This window comes from Clarias gariepinus, chromosome 5, assembly GCF_024256425.1.
Source record: "Clarias gariepinus isolate MV-2021 ecotype Netherlands chromosome 5, CGAR_prim_01v2, whole genome shotgun sequence".
In the NCBI taxonomy this organism is placed as follows: Eukaryota; Metazoa; Chordata; class Actinopteri; order Siluriformes; family Clariidae; genus Clarias; species Clarias gariepinus.
In genome coordinates, this window is record NC_071104.1 from 2727637 (window position 1) to 2749692 (window position 22056).

Consider the following 22056-nt stretch of genomic DNA (forward strand, 5'->3'; position numbering starts at 1 on the left):
TTGCGTGCGGCTCGGCCGGGAGAACATTTGGGACCTCGGCTCCCGAAGCGATCCGACGCACCGTTTAGCCGTAATTTGGGTTTGAAAATTTCGCCTCTATTTATTATTCTTATTATTCCTCTTCTTCCGCCTAAAATTTTGCAGCGTTTCTCGTCCCGCAATTTTGAGAAAACCTACACGTATGTTACATCGTTTCGTGCGGCCCGATCGGGAATGGTGTGCTATGACTTTTCTAACAGGTGGGAGGTTAATTGCCCCCGCAGGGGGCAATTAACCGCCCCAAATATATGCCATTGACTTAACATTGAGGCCAACTTTGACGGATTGTAGCGCAGAGAGGGAATCTTGTAGAAACGTAAAATTTAACATATTTGAAGAGGTTTGCAGCCTGTGTCACAAGATAGAATGCAGAAGGGTATAAGTTTTACCCCCCGGGGCAAGAGAGGTCCCCAAATTTGCACCATTGACTTATAATGGGCATTTTGGCGATGAACTAGTCCGGCACCGTTCATCGTAGACCCATGAGTGAGGTGTCAAAGCATGCAGCATATTCGGGAATAGTTTTCTATGACTTTACTAAAGGGGTGGGCGGTTAATTGCCCCCGCAGGGGGCAATTAACCGACCCCATTGACTTATAATGGGGATTTTGGCGATTAACTAGTCCCGGACCGTTCGTCGTAGACCCACGAATAAGGTGTCAAACCATGCGGCTTATTCGGGGATGGGGTGCTGTGACTTTTTTTAGGGGTGGGTGGTTAATTGCCCCCGCAGGGGGCAATTAACCACTCACAGACTTAACACTGAGACCAACTTTGCCCGAGTCCCATGAGTGAGCTGTCAAACCGGGCGCCTTATTCGGGAATGGGGTGCTGTGACTATTCTAAGGGGTGGGTGGTTAATTGCCCCCGCAGGGGGCAATTAACCACTTACAGACTTAACACTAACACCAACTTTGCCCGAGACCCATGAGTGAGGTGTCAAACCGTGCACCTTATGCTGGGATGGGGTGCTGTGACTTTTCTTAAGGGGTGAGTGGTTAATTGCCCCCGCAGGGGGCAATTAACCACCCACGGACTTAACATTGAGACCAACCATGGATCCCACTGGACTATAGAAAGGAGGGAGGGCTCATTTAAGGCAGGCAACCAATCAGTCTTTCGGATTGATCATGATGCTCTTAAGCCACGCCCCCTAGCATGCTGTTAGCATGATGCTAACACGATTAGCATGTTGCTAGCATTATGCTAGCAAAATTAGCATGTTGCTAGCCTCCTGATAATTATATCGGCACGTCGATAGCATGATGCTAACGCTATTAGCATGTCGCTAGCATTATGCTAACTGTAGTAACATTTCGCTAAAAACATGTGTAGAATGTTCCTAGAATGATGCTAGTGTGATTAGCATGTTGCTAGCATGACCTTTAGCCGATTAGCATGTCGCTAGCACTGATTAGAAGTGACCATGCATGCGCATAGACACACTTTAAAATTTCTTCAGGAATTTTCGCTCTCTAGTTATTATTATTCTTCTTCCGTACAAAAGTTCGGCGCGTAACTAGTCTCGCACCGTTTGTCGTAGACCCATGGGTGAGGTGTCAAATCGTGCGGCCTATACGGGAATGGGGTGCTATGACTTTTATAAGGGGTGGGCGGTTAATTGCCCCCGCAGGGGGCAATTAACCGCCCCAAAAATCCCATTGACTTAACATTGAGACCAACTTTGACGGATTATAGCGCAGAGAGTGAATTTTGTAGAGACATTAAACTTACCAGATTTGAAGAGGTTTGCAGCCTGTGTCAGATGATACCCCGGACAGGGGGATAAGTTCGACCCCCGGGGCAAGAGAGGTCCCCAAAGTTGCCCCATAGAATTTGAATGGGGATTTTGGCGACTTTGCCCATTGACTTATAATGGGAATTAAAAAAAATTACTAGTGCCGCACCGTTCGTCATAGACCCATGAATGAGGTGTCAACCCGTGCGGCTTGTTCGGGAGTAGGGTGCTTTGACTGTTTGAAGGGGTGGGTGGTTAATTGCCCCCGCAGGGGGCAATTAACCACCCACAGACTTAACACTGACAACAAATTTGACTGAGTCCCGCACCGTTCGTCGTAGACACATGAATGAGGTGTCAAACCGTGCGGCTTACTCGGGAGTAGGGTGCTCTGACTGTTTGAAGGGGTGGGTGGTTAATTGCCCCCGCAGGGGGCAATTAACCACCCACAAACTTAACATTGAGACCAACTTTGAACGAGTACCATGAGTAAGGTGTCAAACTGTGCGGCCCATTTTTGGGAACAGGGTGCTGTGACTTTTCTGAGGGGTGGGCGGTTAATTGCCCCCGCAGGGGGCAATTAACCGCCCACAGACTTAACACTGAGAACAACTTTGACTGAGTCTTGCACCGTTCGTCGTAGACCCATGAATGAGGTGTCAAACCGTGCGGCTTATTCGGGAGTAGGCTGCTTTGACAGTTTGAAGGGGTGGGTGGTTAATTTCCCCCGCAGGGGGCAATTAACCACCCACAGACTTAACATTGAGACCAACTTTGACTGAGTCCCATGAGTGAGGTGTCAAACCGTGCGGCCCATCTTCGGGAACGGGGTGCTGTGACTTTTCTAAGGGGTGGGTGGTTAATTGCCCCCGCAGGGGGCAATTATCCACACACACACTTAACATTGATTTAACTGTGGAACCGACTGTCGTAGAGACACTCTTTTGCATATATCATCATGCTCATAAGCCACGCCCCCTAGCACCCTCATTAGCATGCTGTTAGCATGATGCTAACGCGATTAGCATTTTGCTAGCATGATGCTAACAAAAATAGCATCTTGTTAGCGGTATGCTAATTTCATCAGCACATCGCTAGCATGATGCTAACGCTATTAGCATGTCGCTAGCATTATGCTAACTTTTCGCTAATAACATGTATAGAATGTTCCTAGCATCATGCTAGTGTAATTAGCATGATGTTTAGCTGATTAGCATGGTGTTAGCTTGATGCTAGCTATATTAGCATGTTGCTATCAAGATCCCATTGTCGTAGAGATATGGACGGCCAGAGTTTCGCCACGGCAAGCACCACTCACATTTTCTTCAGGAAATGTACCTCTCTAGTTAGTGGTGCTTGCAAAGCATCACTATTGTTATCTTGCAAACTTATTATTCTTTTTCTTTTTCTTTTTAGTGGTGCTTGCAAAGCATCACTATTGTTATCTTGCAGGCTTATTATTATTATTATTATTATTATTCTTCCGTACAAAGTTTGGCGCGTAACTAGTCCCGCACCGTTTGTCGTAGACCCATGAGAGAGGTGTCAAATCGTGCGGCTTATACGGGAATGGGGTGCTATGACTTTTATAAGGGGTGGGCGGTTAATTGCCCCCGCAGGGGGCAATTAACCGGCCAAAAAATCCCATAGAATTAACATTACGGCCAACTTTGACGGATTGTAGCGCAGAGAGGGAATCTTGTAGAAACGTAAACTTTTCCAGATTTGAAGAGGTTTGCAACCTGTGTCAGAAGATACCCCGCACAAGGGGATACGTTCGACCCCCGGGGCAAGAGGGGTCCCCAAAGTTGCCCCATAGAATTTGAATGGGGATTTTGGCAACTTTGCCCATTGACTTATAATGGGAATTTTAAAAAATTACTAGTGCCGCACCGTTCGTCGTAGACCCATGAATGAGGTGTCAACCCGTGCGGCTTATTCGGGAGTAGGGTGCATTGACTGTTTAAAGGGGTGGGTGGTTAATTGCCCCCGCAGGGGGCAATTAACCACCCACAGACTTAACACTGACAAGAAATTTGACTGAGTCCCACACCGTTCGTCGTAGACCCATGAATGAGGTGTCAAACCGTGCGGCTTATTCGGGAGTATGGTGTTGTGACTGTTTGAAGGGGTGGGTGGTTAATTGCCCCCGCAGGGGGCAATTAACCACCCACAGACTTAACATTGAAACCAACTTTGACCGAGTACCATGAGTGAGGTGTCAAACTGTGCGGCCCATTTTCGGGAACAGGGTGCTGTGACTTTTCTGAGGGGTGGGTGGTTAATTGCCCCCGCAGGGGGCAATTAACCGCCCACAGACTTAACACTGAGAACAACTTTGACTGAGTCTTGCACCGTTTGTCGTAGACCCATGAATGAGGTGTCAAACCGTGCGGCTTATTCGGGAGTAGGCTGCTTTGACTGTTTGAAGGGGTGGGTGGTTAATTGCCCCCGCAGGGGGCAATTAACCACCCACAGACTTAACATTGAGACCAAGTTTGACTGAGTCCCATGAGTGAGGTGTCAAACCGTGCGGCCCATCTTCGGGAACGGGGTGCTGTGACTTTTCTAAGGGGTGGGTGGTTAATTGCCCCCGCAGGGGGCAATTAACCACCCACAGACTTAACATTGATTTAACTGTGGAACCGACTGTCGTAGAGGCACTCTTTTGCATTTATCATCATGCTCATAAGCCACGCCCCCTAGCACCCTCATTAGCATGCTGTTAGCATGATGCTAACGCGATTAGCATTTTGCTAGCATGATGCTAACAAAATTAGCATCTTGCTAGCGGTATGCTAATTTCATCAGCACATCGCTAGCATGATGCTAACGCTATTAGCATGTCGCTAGCATTATGCTAACTTTTCGCTAATAACATGTATAGAATGTTCCTAGCATCATGCTAGTGTAATTAGCATGATGTTTAGCTGATTAGCATGATGCTAGCTATATTAGCATGTTGCTATCAACATCTTTAAAAATTTACTAACTTAATGATAAGATCCCATTTTCATAGAGATACGAGGGGCCAGAGTTTCGCCACGGCAAGCACCACTCACATTTTCTTCAGGAAATGTACCTCTCTAGTTCTTATTCTTCTTCTTCCGTACAAAGTTCGGCGCGTAACTAGTCCCGCACCGTTTGTCGTAGACCCATGAGTGAGGTGTCAAATCGTGCGGCCCATACGGGAATGGGGTGCTATGACTTTTATAAGGGGTGGGCGGTTAATTGCCCCCAGGGGGCAATTAACCGGCCAAAAAATCCCATAGAATTAACATTGCGGCCAACTTTGACGGATTGTAGCGCAGAGAGGGAATCTTGTAGAAACTTAAAATTTTCCACATTTGAAGAGGTTTGCAACCTGTGTCAGAACATACCCCGCACAAGGGTATAAGTTTTACCCCCGGGGCAAGAGAGGTCCCCAAAGTTGCCCCATTGACTTATAATAGGGATTTTGGGGAATAACTAGTCCCTCACCGTTCATCGCAGACGCATGAATGAGGTGTCAAACCGTGCAGAATATTCGGGAATAGTTTTCTATGACTTTTCTAAAGGGGTGGGCGGTTAATTGCCCCCGCAGGGGGCAATTAACCGTTCCATTGACTTATAATGGGGATCTTGGCAAATAAGTAGTCCTGCACTGTCTGTCGTAGACCCATGAATGAGGTGTCAAACCGTGGGGCTTATTCGGGAATGGGGTGCTAAGACTTTTCTAAGGGGTGGGTGGTTAATTGCCCCCGCAGGGGGCAATTAACCACCCACAGACTTAACATTGAGACCAACTTTGAGTCCCATGAGTGAGGTGTCAAACCGTGCGGCCCACTTTCGGGAACGCGGTGCTGTGACTTTTCTAAGGGGTGGGTGGTTAATTGCCCCCGCAGGGGGCAATTAACCACCTACAGACTTAACATTGATTTAACTGTGGATCTGACTGTCGTAGAGACACTCTTTTGCATTTATCATCATGCTCATAAGCCACGCCCCCTAGCACCCTCATTAGCATGCTGTTAGCATGATGCTAACGCGATTAGCATTTTGCTAGCATGATGCTAACAAAATTAGCATCTTGCTAGCGTTATGCTAATTTCATCAGCACATCGCTAGCATGATGCTAACGCTATTAGCATGTCGCTAGCATTATGCTAACTTTTCGCTAATAACATGTATAGAATGTTCCTAGCATCATGCTAGTGTAATTAGTACGATGTGTAGCTGATTAGCATGGTGCTAGCTTGATGCTAGCTATATTAGCATGTTGCTATCAAGATCCCATTGTCGTAGAGATATGGAGGGCCAGAGTTTCGCCACGGCAAGCACCACTCACATTTTCTTCAGGAAATGTACCTCTCTAGTTATTATTATTCTTCTTCCGTACAAAAGTTCGGCGCGTAACTAGTCTCGCACCGTTTGTCGTAGACCCATGGGTGAGGTGTCAAATCGTGCGGCCTATACGGGAATGGGGTGCTATGACTTTTATAAGGGGTGGGCGGTTAATTGCCCCCGCAGGGGGCAATTAACCGCCCCAAAAATCCCATTGACTTAACATTGAGACCAACTTTGACGGATTATAGCGCAGAGAGTGAATTTTGTAGAGACATTAAACTTACCAGATTTGAAGAGGTTTGCAGCCTGTGTCAGATGATACCCCGGACAGGGGGATAAGTTCGACCCCCGGGGCAAGAGAGGTCCCCAAAGTTGCCCCATAGAATTTGAATGGGGATTTTGGCGACTTTGCCCATTGACTTATAATGGGAATTAAAAAAAATTACTAGTGCCGCACCGTTCGTCATAGACCCATGAATGAGGTGTCAACCCGTGCGGCTTGTTCGGGAGTAGGGTGCTTTGACTGTTTGAAGGGGTGGGTGGTTAATTGCCCCCGCAGGGGGCAATTAACCACCCACAGACTTAACACTGACAACAAATTTGACTGAGTCCCGCACCGTTCGTCGTAGACACATGAATGAGGTGTCAAACCGTGCGGCTTACTCGGGAGTAGGGTGCTCTGACTGTTTGAAGGGGTGGGTGGTTAATTGCCCCCGGAGGGGGCAATTAACCACCCACAAACTTAACATTGAGACCAACTTTGAACGAGTACCATGAGTAAGGTGTCAAACTGTGCGGCCCATTTTTGGGAACAGGGTGCTGTGACTTTTCTGAGGGGTGGGTGGTTAATTGCCCCCGCAGGGGGCAATTAACCGCCCACAGACTTAACACTGAGAACAACTTTGACTGAGTCTTGCACCGTTCGTCGTAGACCCATGAATGAGGTGTCAAACCGTGCGGCTTATTCGGGAGTAGGCTGCTTTGACAGTTTGAAGGGGTGGGTGGTTAATTGCCCCCGCAGGGGGCAATTAACCACCCACAGACTTAACATTGAGACCAACTTTGACTGAGTCCCATGAGTGAGGTGTCAAACCGTGCGGCCCATCTTCGGGAACGGGGTGCTGTGACTTTTCTAAGGGGTGGGTGGTTAATTGCCCCCGCAGGGGGCAATTATCCACACACACACTTAACATTGATTTAACTGTGGAACCGACTGTCGTAGAGACACTCTTTTGCATATATCATCATGCTCATAAGCCACGCCCCCTAGCACCCTCATTAGCATGCTGTTAGCATGATGCTAACGCGATTAGCATTTTGCTAGCATGATGCTAACAAAATTAGCATCTTGTTAGCGGTATGCTAATTTCATCAGCACATCGCTAGCATGATGCTAACGCTATTAGCATGTCGCTAGCATTATGCTAACTTTTCGCTAATAACATGTATAGAATGTTCCTAGCATCATGCTAGTGTAATTAGCATGATGTTTAGCTGATTAGCATGGTGTTAGCTTGATGCTAGCTATATTAGCATGTTGCTATCAAGATCCCATTGTCGTAGAGATATGGACGGCCAGAGTTTCGCCACGGCAAGCACCACTCACATTTTCTTCAGGAAATGTACCTCTCTAGTTAAGTTGGCTTGAGAAAGCCAACTTACTGATATCCGACTTAAACTTATTATTAAGTTGGCTTGAGAAAGCCAACTTACTGATATCCGACTTAAACTTATTATTATTATTATTCTGAGACTAAATTTTTCAAACGCTTCTCCTCCTAGAGCTTTAACTCCACTAACTCCAAACTCGGCCCAGACCTTCAGACTGATCCCACGGGGTGTGCTATATCTTTTCTTACTGATCGGACTTACTAATTGCCCCGCAGGGGCAATTAACCGCCCCAAAAATCCCATTTACTTAACATTGAGAGAATTTTGACGGTTTGTTGCGCAGAGAGGGAATTTTGTAGAAACGTTAAATTAACCCTATTTGAAGATGTTTGCAGCCTTTGTCAAAAGATACCATGCACAAGGGTATAAGTTTTACCCCCGGGGCAAGAGAGGTCCCCAATTTGCCCCATTGACATATAATGGGGATTTTGGCGATGAACTAGTCCCGCACCATTTATCGTAGACCCATGAGTGAGGTGTCAAAGCGTGCAGAATATTCGGAAATAATTTTTCTATGACTTTCCTAAGGGGTGGGCGGTTAATTGCCCCCGCAGGGGGCAATTAACCGTCCCATTGACTTATAATGGGGATTTTAGCGAAATATAACTGGTCCCGGACCGTTCATCGTAAACCAACAAATGAGGTGTCAAACCGTGCGCCTTATCCGGGAATGGGGTGCTGTGACCTTTCTAAGGGGTGGGTGGTTAATTGCCCCCGCAGGGGGCAATTAACCACCCACAGACTTAACATTGAGACCAACATTGCCCGAGTCCCATGAGTGAGGTGTCAAACCGTGCGCCTTATTCGGGAATGGGGTGATGTGACCTTTCTAAGGGGTGGGTGGTTAATTGCCCCCGCAGGGGGCAATTAACCACCCACAGACTTAACATTGAGACCAACATTGCCCGAGTCCCATGAGTGAGGTGTCAAACCGTGCGCCTTATTCGGGGATCGACTCTTATTCGGGGATCGACTCTTCTAAGGGGTGGGTGGTTAATTGCCCCCGCAGGGGGCAATTAACCACCCACAGACTTAACATTGAGACCAACATTGCCCGAGTCCCATGAGTGAGGTGTCAAACCGTGCGCCTTATTCGGGAAAGGGGTGCCGTGACCTTTCTAAGGGGTGGGTGGTTAATTGCCCCCGCAGGGGGCAATTAACCACCCACAGACTTAACATTGAGACCAACATTGCCCGAGTCCCATGAGTGAGGTGTCAAACCGTGCGCCTTATTCGGGGTTCGGGTGCTGTGACTCTTCTAAGGGGTGGGTGGTTAATTGCCCCCGCAGGGGGCAATTAACCACCCTCAGACTTAACGTTAAAACCAACTTTGACCGAGTCCCATGAGTGAGGTGTCAAACCGTGCGCCTTATTCGGGAATGGGGTGCTGTGACTTTTCTAAGGGGTGGGTGGTCAATTGCCCTCGCAGGGGGCAATTAACCACCCACAGACTTAACATTGAGACTAACTTTGCCCGAGTGCCATGAGTGAGGTGTCAAACCGTGCGCCTTTTTCGGGAATGGTGTGCTATGACTTTTGGTAGGGATCCGTCGCACGGTTTTCCCGAAATTCCCAAATAACCACCCTATTTTCCCCTATTCATTTCAATGGGAAATGGCCCGAAAAAGGGTGAAAACATGGGTCACTTTGAAAGCTTACCGTTCGGCCATAATTTGTCGTAGAAACATCATTCAAAGTTTAAATGGGTCACAAGACTTTGGACTTTTACGGATTGGGTCCATGTTTTGATAACTTTCACGGTTGCTTCACGAGAGCAGTTTAAGTTTGATGAAAATTTTGATTTTTTTACCATGCGTGCCACTGTCAACTGCCATATTCACAGAGTGTGAATCGGAGGGTGTCTTTACACTGTCACCACGTCAATATAATACACTCTACGGGCATGAGGATTCAATATGTCGTAGTCAGGAAGTTCCTGCCACTCACTGTGAAAGAATTTTTGCGATCGGACCTACGGTTCTCGGTTGGGAAGCGTTTGTTTGAGAGCTTAATTATTACAGTTTGCGGTTCTCTGTGTCTGTCACAGAAGAGTGTGCGCGCGCATGCACGACCCATCCCCCACACCACCGACTTGCTAATGCCAATTAGACTCAATCAAACTTCTCTTCTATGTACTATTTCTAACCCATTCAAACTCATCTCTCTATCTATCTATCTATCTATCTATCTATCTATCTATCTATCTATCTATCTATGTAACTATCTATCATCTGACTATTTCTAACTAATCTATCTATCTATCTATCATCTGACTATTTCTATCTATCTATCTATCTATCTATCTATCTATCTATCTATCTATCTATCTATCTATCATCTGACTATTTCTATTCATCTATCTATCTACCTATCTATCTATCTATCTATCTGTAATCTGACTATTTCTATCTATCTATAGACTCAATCATGAATCTATCTATTTATCAATCTATAAATCTGTAACTGTCTATCTGTCTGACACTATCTATCTATCTGTCTTTTAAACCTTTTAAACTTAAACTGTTTTAACTTTTTTAACTTCTTAAACTATTTTAAACTTTTTAACACTTTTAAACTTTTATCTCCGGCTTTCTCAAGCCAACTTAAAGTTTGTCTAAACAAACTTTTGTATCTAGTTATTATTATTATTATTCTGAGACTAAATTTTTCAAACGCTTCTCCTCCTAGAGCTTTAACTCCACTAACTCCAAACTCGGCCCAGACCTTCAGACTGATCTCACGGGGTGTGCTATATCTTTTTTAACTGATCGGACTTACTAATTGCCCCGCAGGGGCAATTAACCGCCCCAAAAATCCCATTTACTTAACATTGAGAGAATTTTGACGGTTTGTTGCGCAGAGAGGGAATTTTGTAGAAACGTTAAATTAACCCTATTTGAAGATGTTTGCAGCCTTTGTCAAAAGATACCATGCACAAGGGTATAAGTTTTACCCCCGGGGCAAGAGAGGTCCCCAATTTGCCCCATTGACATATAATGGGGATTTTGGCGATGAACTAGTCCCGCATCATTTATCGTAGACCCATGAGTGAGGTGTCAAAGCGTGCAGAATATTCGGGAAGAATTTTTCTATGACTCTCCTAAGGGGTGGGCGGTTATTTGCCCCCGCAGGGGGCAATTAACCGTCCCATAGACTTATAATGGGGATTTTAGCGAATTATAACTGGTCCCGCACCGTTCATCGTAAACCAACAAATGAGGTGTCAAACCGTGCGCCTTATTCGGGAATGGGGTGCCGTGACTCTTCTAAGGGGTGGGTGGTTAATTGCCCCCGCAGGGGGCAATTAACCACCCACAGACTTAACATTGAGACCAACTTTGCCCGAGTCCCATGAGTGAGGTGTCAAACCGTGCGCCTTATTCGGGAAAGGGGTGCCGTGACTCTTCTAAGGGGTGGGTGGTTAATTGCCCCCGCAGGGGGCAATTAACCACCCACAGACTTAACACTGAGAACAACTTTGACCGAGTCCCATGAGTGAGGTGTCAAACCGTGCGCCTTATTCGGGAAATGGGTGCCGTGACTCTTCTAAGGGGTGGGTGGTTAATTGCCCCCGCAGGGGGCAATTAACCACCCACAGACTTAACATTGAGACCAACATTGCCCGAGTCCCATGAGTGAGGTGTTAAATCGTGCGCCTTATTCGGGGATCGGGTGCTGTGACTCTTCTAAGGGGTGGGTGGTTAATTGCCCCGGGGGCAATTAACCACCCACAGACTTAACATTGAGACCAACATTGCCCGAGTCCCATGAGTGAGGTGTTAAACCGTGCGCCTTATTCGGGGATCGGGTGCTGTGACTCTTCTAAGGGGTGGGTGGGTAACATTGAGACTAACTTTGCCCGAGTGCCATGATTGAGGTGTCAAACCGTGCGCCTTTTTCGGGAATGGTGTGCTATGACTTTTGGTAGGGATCCGTCGCACGGTTTTCCCGAAATTCCCAAATAACCACCCCATTTTCCCCTATTCATTTCAATGGGAAATGGCCCGAAAAAGGGTGAAAACATGGGTCACTTTGAAAGCTTACCGTTCGGCCATAATTTGTCGTAGAAACATCATTCAAAGTTTAAACGGGTCACAAGACTTTGGACTTTTACGGATTGGGTTCATGTTTTGATAACTTTTACGGTTGCTTCACGAGAGCAGTTTAAGTTTGATGAAAATTTAGATTTTTCACCACGCGTGCCACTGTCAACTGCCATATTCACAGGGTGTGAATCGGAGGGTGTCTTTACACTGTCACCACGTCAATATAATACACTCTACGGGCATGAGGATTCAATATGTCGTAGTCAGGAAGTTCCTGCCACTCACGGTGAAAGAATTTTTGCGATCGGACCTACGGTTCTCGGTTGGGAAGCGTTTGTTTGAGAGCTTAATTATTACAGTTTGCGGTTCTCTGTGTCTGTCACAGAAGAGTGTGCGTGCGCATGCACGACCCATCCCCCACACCACCGACTTGCTAATGCCAATTAGACTCAATCAAACTTCTCTTCTATGTACTATTTCTAACCCATTCAAACTCATCTATCTATCTATCTATCTATCTATCTATCTATCTGTAATCTGACTATTTTTATCTATCTATAGACTCAATCATGAATCTATCTATCAATCTATATATCTGTAACTGTCTATCTGTCTGACACTATCTATCTATCTGTCTTTTGAACCTTTTAAACTTAAACTGTTTTAACTTTTTTAACTTCTTAAACTATTTTAAACTTTTCACACTTTTAAACTTCCATCTCCGGCTTTCTCAAGCCAACTTAAAGTTTGTCTAAACAAACTTTTGTATCTAGTTATTATTATTATTCCGAGACTAAATTTTTCAAACGCTTCTCCTCCTAGAGCTTTAACTCCACTAACTCCAAACTCGGCCCAGACCTTCAGACTGATCTCACGGGGTGTGCTATATCTTTTTTAACTGATCGGACTTACTAATTGCCCCGCAGGGGCAATTAACCGGCCCAAAAATCCCATTGACTTAACATTGAGACGAATTTTGACGGTTTGTTGCGCAGAGAGGGAATTTTGTAGAAACGTTAAATTAACCCTATTTGAAGATGTTTGCAGCCTTTGTCAAAAGATACCATGCACAAGGGTATAAGTTTTACCCCCGGGGCAAGAGAGGTCCCCAATTTGCCCCATTGACATATAATGGGGATTTTGGCGATGAACTAGTCCCGCACCATTTATCGTAGACCGATGAGTGAGGTGTCAAAGCGTGCAGAATATTCGGGAAGAATTTTTCTGTGACTTTCCCAAGGGGTGGGCGGTTAATTGCCCCCGCAGGGGGCAATTAACCGTCCCATTGACTTATAATGGGGATTTTAGCGAATTATAACTGGTCCCGCACCGTTCATCGTAAACCAACAAATGAGGTGTCAAACCGTGCGCCTTATTCGGGAATGGGGTGCCGTGACTCTTCTAAGGGGTGGGTGGTTAATTGCCCCCGCAGGGGGCAATTAACCACCCACAGACTTAACATTGAGACCAACTTTGCCCGAGTCCCATGAGTGAGGTGTCAAACCGTGCGCCTTATTCGGGAAAGGGGTGCCGTGACTCTTCTAAGGGGTGGGTGGTTAATTGCCCCCGCAGGGGGCAATTAACCACCCACAGACTTTACATTGAGACCAACTTTGCCCGAGTCCCATGAGTGAGGTGTCAAACCGTGCGCCTTATTCGGTATTCGGGAATCGGGCGCTGTGACTCTTCTAAGGGGTGGGTGGTTAATTGCCCCCGCAGGGGGCAATTAACCACCCACAGACTTAACATTGAGACCAACATTGCCCGAGTCCCATGAGTGAGGTGTTAAACCGTGCGCCTTATTCGGGGATCGGGTGCTGTGACTCTTCTAAGGGGCGGGTGGTTAAATTCCCCCCCAGGGGGCAATTAAACACCCACAAACTTAACATTGAGACCAACTTTGACCGAATCCCATGAGTGAGGTGTCAAACCGTGCGCCTTATTCGGGAATGGGTTGCCGTGACTCTTCTAAGGGGTGGGTGATCAATTGCCCTCGCAGGGGGCAATTAACCCCCCACAGACTTAACATTGAGACTAACTTTGCCCGAGTGCCATGAGTGAGGTGTCAAACCGTGCGCCTTTTTCGGAAATGGTGTGCTATGACTTTTGGTAGGGATCCGTCGCACGGTTTTCCCGAAATTCCCAAATAACCACCCTATTTTCCCCTATTCATTTCAATGGGAAATGACCCGAAAAAGGGTGAAAACATGGGTCACTTTGAAAGCTTACCGTTCGGCCATAATTTGTCGTAGAAACATCATTCAAAGTTTAAACGGGTCACAAGACTTTGGACTTTTACGGATTGGGTCCATGTTTTGATAACTTTCACGGTTGCTTCACGAGAGCAGTTTAAGTTTGATGAAAATTTTGATTTTTCACCACGCGTGCCACTGTCAACTGCCATATTCACAGAGTGTGAATCGAAGGGTGTCTTTACACTGTCACCACGTCAATATAATACACTCTACAGGCATGAGGATTCAATATGTCGTAGTCAGGAAGTTCCTGCCACTCACGGTGAAAGAATTTTTGCGATCCGACCTACGGTTCTCGGTTGGGAAGCGTTTGTTTGAGAGCTTAATTATTACAGTTTGCGGTTCTCTGTGTCTGTCACAGAAGAGTGTGCGTGCGCATGCATGACCCATCCCCCACACCACCGACTTGCTAATGCCAATTAGACTCAATCAAACTTCTCTTCTATGTACTATTTCTAACCCATTCAAACTCATCTATCTATCTATCTATCTATCTATCTATCTATCTATCTATCTATAGACTTCCCTTCTATGTACTATTTCTAACACATTTTAACTCATTCAAACTTATCTAACTTTTCTAATCTATCTATCATCTGACTATTTTAATTAATCTATCTATCTATCTATCTATCTATCTATCTATCTATCTATCTATCTATCTATCTATCATCTGACTATTTATTACTAATCTATCTATCTATCTATCTATCTATCTATCTATCATCTGACTATTTATTACTAATCTATCTATCTATCTATCTATCTATCTATCTATCTATCATCTGACTATTTCTATCTATCTATCTATCTATCTATCTGTAATCTGACTATTTTTATCTATTTATAGACTCAATTATAAATCTATCTATCAATCTATATATCTGTAACTGTCTATCTGTCTGACACTATCTATCTATCTATCTATCTATCTATCTATCTATCTATCTATCTATCTGTCTTTTTAAACCTTTTAAACTTAAACTGTTTTAACTATTTTAACTTCTTAAACTTTTTTAAACTTTTCACACTTTTAAACTTTTATCTCCGGCTTTCTCAAGCCAACTTAAAGTTTGTCTAAACAAACTTTTGTATCTAGTTAAGTTGGCTTGAGAAAGCCAACTTACTGATATCCGACTTAAACTTATTATTATTATTATTCTGAGACTAAATTTTTCAAACGCTTCTCCTCCTAGAGCTTTAACTCCACTAACTCCAAACTCGGCCCAGACCTTCAGACTGATCTCACGGGGTGTGCTATATCTTTTCCAACTGATCGGACTTACTAATTGCCCCGCAGGGGCAATTAACCGCCCCAAAAATCCCATTTACTTAACATTGAGAGAATTTTGACGGTTTGTTGCGCAGAGAGGGAATTTTGTAGAAACGTTAAATTAACCCTATTTGAAGATGTTTGCAGCCTTTGTCAAAAGATACCATGCACAAGGGTATAAGTTTTACCCCCGGGGCAAGAGAGGTCCCCAATTTGCCCCATTGACATATAATGGGGATTTTGGCGATGAACTAGTCCCGCACCATTTATCGTAGACCCATGAGTGAGGAGTCAAAGCGTGCAGAATATTGGGGAAGAATTTTTCTATGACTTTCCTAAGGGGTGGGCGGTTAATTGCCCCCACAGGGGGCAATTAACCGTCCCATTGACTTATAATGGGGATTTTAGCGAATTATAACTGGTCCCGCACCGTTCATCATAAACCAACAAATGAGGTGTCAAACCGTGCGCCTTATCCGGGAATGGGGTGCTGTGACCTTTCTAAGGGGTGGGTGGTTAATTGCCCCCGCAGGGGGCAATTAACCACTCACAGACTTAACATTGAGACCAACATTGACCGAATCCCATGAGTGAGGTGTCAAACCGTGCGCCCTATTCGGGAATGGGTTGCCGTGACTCTTCTAAGGGGTGGGTGGTTAATTGCCCCCGCAGGGGGCAATTAACCACTCACAGACTTAACATTGAGACCAACATTGCCGGAGTCCCATGACTGAGGTGTCAAACCGTGCGCCTTATTCGGGGATCGGGTGCTGTGACTCTTCTAAGGGGTGGGTGGTTAATTGCCCCCGCAGGGGGCAATTAACCACCCACAGACTTAACATTGAGACCAACTTTGACCGAATCCCATGAGTGAGGTGTCAAACCGTGCGCCTTATTCGGGAATGGGTTGCTGTGACTCTTCTAAGGGGTGGGTGGTTAATTGCCCCCGGGGGCAATTAACCACCCACAGACTTAACATTAAAACCAACTTTGACCGAGTCCCATGAGTGAGGTGTCAAACCGTGCGCCTTATTCGGGAATGGGGTGCTGTGACTCTTCTAAGGGGTGGGTGGTTAATTGCCCCCTGCGGGGGCAATTAACCACCCACAGACTTAACATTGACACTAACCTTGCCCGAGTGCCATGAGTGAGGTGTCAAACCGTGCCCCTTTTTCGGGAATGGTGTGCTATGACTTTTGGTAGGGATCCGTCGCACGGTTTTCCCGAAATTCCCAAATAACCACCCTATTTTCCCCTATTCATTTCAATGGAAAATGGCCCGAAAAAGGGTGAAAACATGGGTCACTTTGAAAGCTTACCGTTCGGCCATAATTTGTCGTAGAAACATCATTCAAAGTTTAAACGGGTCACAAGACTTTGGACTTTTACGGATTGGGTCCATGTTTTGATAACTTTCACGGTTGCTTCACGAGAGCAGTTTAAGTTTGATGAAAATTTAGATTTTTCACCATGCGTGCCACTGTCAACTGCCATATTCACAGAGTGTGAATCGGAGGGTGTCTTTACACTGTCACCACGTCAATATAATACACTCTACGGGCATGAGGATTCAATATGTCGTAGTCAGGAAGTTCCTGCCACTCACGGTGAAAGAATTTTTGCGACCCGACCTACGGTTCTCGGTTGGGAAGCGTTTGTTTGAGAGCTTAATTATTACAGTTTGCGGTTCTCTGTGTCTGTCACAGAAGAGTGTGTGTGCGCATGCACGACCCATCCCCCATACCACCGACTTGCTAATGCCAATTAGACTCATCTATCCATCTATCTATCTATCTATCTATCTATCTATCTATCTATCTATCTATCTGTAATCTGTCTATTTCTATCTATCTATAGACTTCCCTTCTATGTACTATTTCTAACACATTTTAACTCATTCAAACTTATCTAACTTTTCTAATCTATCTATCATCTGACTATTTTAACTAATCTATCTATCTATCTATCTATCATCTGACTATTTATAACTAATCTATCTATCTATCTATCTATCTATCTATCTATCTATCTATCTATCTATCATCTGACTATTTCTAACTAATCTATCTATCTATCTATCTATCTATCTATCTATCTATCTATCTATCTATCATCTGACTATTTCTAACTAATCTATCTATCTATCTATCTATCTATCTATCTATCTATCTATCTATCTATCGATTTATCTATCGATTTATCTATCGATCTATCTATCTATCTATCTATCTATCTATCTATCTGTAATCTGACTATTTCTATCTATCTATAGACTCAATCATGAATCTATCTATCCATCAATCTATATATCTGTAACTGTCTATCTGTCTGACACTATCTATCTATCTGTCTTTTAAACCTTTTAAACTTAAACTGTTTTAACTTTTTTAACTTCTTAAACAATTTTAAACTTTTCACACTTTTAAACTACACTGTCACCACGTCAATATAATACACTCTACGGGCATGAGGATTCAATATGTCGTAGTCAGGAAGTTCCTGCCACTCACGGTGAAAGAATTTTTGCGATCGGACCTACGGTTCTCGGTTGGAGAGCGTTTGTTTGAGAGCTTAATTATTACAGTTTGCGGTTCTCTGTGTCTGTCACAAAAGAGTGTGCGTGCGCATGCACGACCCATCCCCTTCTATGTACTATTTCTAACCCATTCAAACTCATTCAAACTTATCTATCTATCTATCTATCTATCTATCTATCTATCTATCTATCTATCTATCTATCTGTAATCTGATTATTTCTATCTATCTATAGACTTCCCTTCTATGTACTATTTCTAACACATTTTAACTCATTCAAAATTATCTAACTTTTCTGTCTATCTATCTATCATCTGACTATTTCTAACTAATCTATCTATCTATCTATCTATCTATCTATCTATCTATCTATCTATCATCTGACTATTTCTATCTATCTATCTATCTATCTATCTATCTATCTATCTATCTATCTATCTGTAATCTGACTATTTCTATCTATCTATAGACTCAATCATGTATCTATGTATCTATCAATCTATATATCTGTAACTGTCTATCTGTCTGACACTATCTATCTATCTGTCTTTTAAACCTTTTAAACTTAAACTGTTTTAACTTTTTTAACTTCTTAAACTATTTTAAACTTTTCACACTTTTAAACTTCCATCTCCGGCTTTCTCAAGCCAACTTAAAGTTTGTCTAAACAAACTTTTGTATCTAGTTATTATTATTATTCCGAGACTAAATTTGTAAACACTATCTCCTCCTAGAGCTTTAACTCCACTAACTCCAAACTCGGCCCAGACCTTCAGACTGATCTCACGGGGTGTGCTATATCTTTTCTAACTGATCGGACTTACTAATTGCCCCGCAGGGGCAATTAACCGGCCCAAAAATCCCATTGACTTAACATTGAGACGAATTTTGACGGTTTGTTGCGCAGAGAGGGAACTTTGTAGAAACGTTAAATTAACCCTATTTGAAGATGTTTGCAGCCTTTGTCAAAAGATACCATGCACAAGAGTATAAGTTTTACCCCCGGGGCAGGAGAGGTCCCCAATTTGCCCCATTGACATATAATGGGGATTTTGGCGATGAACTAGTCCCGCACCATTTATCGTAGACCCATGAGTGAGGTGTCAAAGCGTGCAGAATATTCGGGAAGAATTTTTCTATGACTTTCCTAAGGGGTGGGCGGTTAATTGCCCCCGCAGGGGGCAATTAACCGTCTCATTGACTTATAATGGGGATTTTAGCGAATTATAACTGGTCCCGCACCGTTCATCGTAAACCAACAAATGAGGTGTCAAACCGTGCGCCTTATTCGGGAATGGGGTGCTGTGACTCTTCTAAGGGGTGGGTGGTTAATTGCCCCCGCAGGGGGCAATTAACCACTCACAGACTTAACATTGAGACCAACATTGCCCGAGTCCCATGAGTGAGGTGTCAAACCGTGCGCCTTATTCGGGGATCGACTCTTATTCGGGGATCGACTCTTCTAAGGGGTGGGTGGTTAATTGCCCCCGCAGGGGGCAATTAACCACCCACAGACTTAACACTGAGAACAACTTTGACCGAGTCCCATGAGTGAGGTGTCAAACCGTGCGCCTTATTCGGGAAAGGGGTGCCGTGACTCTTCTAAGGGGTGGGTGATTAATTGCCCCCGCAGGGGGCAATTAACCACCCACAGACTTAACATTAAAACCAACTTTGACCGAGTCCCATGAGTGAGGTGTCAAACCGAGCGCCTTATTCGGGAATGAGGTGCTGTGACTTTTCTAAGGGGTGAGTGATCAATTGCCCTCGCAGGGGGCAATTAACCCCCCACAGACTTAACATTGAGACTAACTTTGCCCGAGTGCCATGAGTGAGGTGTCAAACCGTGCGCCTTTTTCGGGAATGGTGTGCTATGACTTTTGGTAGGGATCCGTCTTACGGTTTTCCCGAAATTCCCAAATAACCACCCCATTTTCCCCTATTCATTTCAATGGGAAATGGCCCGAAAAAGGGTGAAAACATGGGTCACTTTGAAAGCTTACCGTTCGGCCATAATTCCTCGTAGAAACATCATTCAAAGTTTAAACGGGTCACAAGACTTTGGACTTTTACGGATTGGGTCCATGTTTTGATAACTTTTACGGTTGCTTCACGAGAGCAGTTTAAGTTTGATGAAAATTTTGATTTTTTGCCACTGTCAACTGCCATATTCACAGAGTGTGAATCGGAGGGTGTCTTTACACTGTCACCACGTCAATATAATACACTCTACGGGCATGAGGATTCAATATGTCGTAGTCAGGAAGTTCTTGCCACTCACGGTGGAAGAATTTTTGCGATCGGACCTACGGTTCTCGGTTGGGAAGCGTTTGTTTGAGAGCTTAATTATTACAGTTTGCGGTTCTCTGTGTCTGTCACAGAAGAGTGTGCGTGAGCATGCACGACCCATCCCCTTCTATGTACTATTTCTAACCCATTCAAACTCATTCAAACTCATCTATCTATCTATCTATCTATCTATCTATCTATCTTTCTATCTTTCTATCTATCTGTAATCTGATTATTTCTATCTATCTAAAGACTTCCCTTCTATGTACTATTTCTAACACATTTTAACTCATTCAAACTTATCTAACTTTTCTAATCTATCTATCATCTGACTATTTTAACTAATCTATCTATCTATCTATCTATCTATCTATCTATCTATCATCTGACTATTTATTACTAATCTAACTTTCTATCTATCTATCTATCTATCTATCTATCTATCTATCTATCTATCTATCATCTGACTATTTCTATCTATCTATCTATCTATCTATCTATCTATCTATCTGTAATCTGACTATTTTATCTATCTATAGACTCAATCATGAATCTATCTATCAATCTATATATCTGTAACTGTCTATCTGTCTGACACTATCTATCTATCTATCTATCTGTCTTTTAAACCTTTTAAACTTAAACTGTTTTAACTGTTTTAACTTCTTAAACTATTTTAAACTTTTCACACTTTTAAACTTCCATCTCCGGCTTTCTCAAGCCAACTTAAAGTTTGTCTAAACAAACTTTTGTATCTAGTTTAATATGTTCTCTATTTTTTGTATTGTTTAAAAAAATCTTTGGAAAGGAATATTTGTAATATTGATATTTTACAGGAAAAGAATGGAATTTTAATAATTACTTAAACGCATTAGAAAGAACAATAGCGTTTAATATTAGCCTTTAAACAGGCAACAACCAATCATAAAGACATTCGACACGCCCCCTACCTTCCGACACGCCCATTATTCCGATCTGCAGCTACCCCTGTCTCGATTCTACGGCAGCCCGCAGTGTCAGTGTTGCCAACTTAGCGACTTTGTCGCTATATTTAGCGACTTTTCAAATCCCTCTAGCGACATTTTTTTTTAAAAGCGACTAGCGACAAATCTGGCGACTTTTTCTTGTGTTACTGGAGACTTTTGGAGACTCTGATGTGTCTGTACTGACTCTTCTCAACTTGCCACAGCAGCTGCCGCCGCCGGCCCCTCCCCCGTCCCAAAGCACTCACAGACAGGCCTGTCCTCTCGCAGGAGTCCCCCCCCTAGTGTTAACTAGTGTTAGTGTTGAGGGGGGTCTGGAAAAAACAAAAAAATTTGGACTACTCTGTTAAATTGTTAATGTAGATGGTATTTAAAAAATGTTACAATGTTATGGTTAAACTGTTCATGTTTTAAGGTTCTAAGTGGATTATAAGATTATAAAGATAAAAAAAAACAGGCAAAAAAAAAAAACAACAACAGAAAAACAAACAAACAACAACAACAAAAAAAAACTCTGCCAAAGTGTCTCATTTGGGTCACTTTTGCCGGTCCCAAGCCCGGGTAAAGGAGGAGGGTAGGAATTGTGACATTAAAAAAACTAAACTAATAACACTAGCTTTCCTGTTTTTTTATTTAGGCTATTATATATATTAAAAAAATAAAAACAGAGGCCTACCATAAGCATGTATTATTCTTTTTCTATTCTATCATCAGCATTTGCTAAATGCACTGTGTATAAGCTAACTGAGACATGGCATAGCATTTGCATGTCTTTGCTCTTTTGTTGATTTTAATTCCTTTAAATGTCCTCATTTATAAGTCCCTTTGGATAAAAACATCTGCTAAATATGAAAAAAATGGTGATATATATAGTAATATATATTATGTATAAAAACTACGA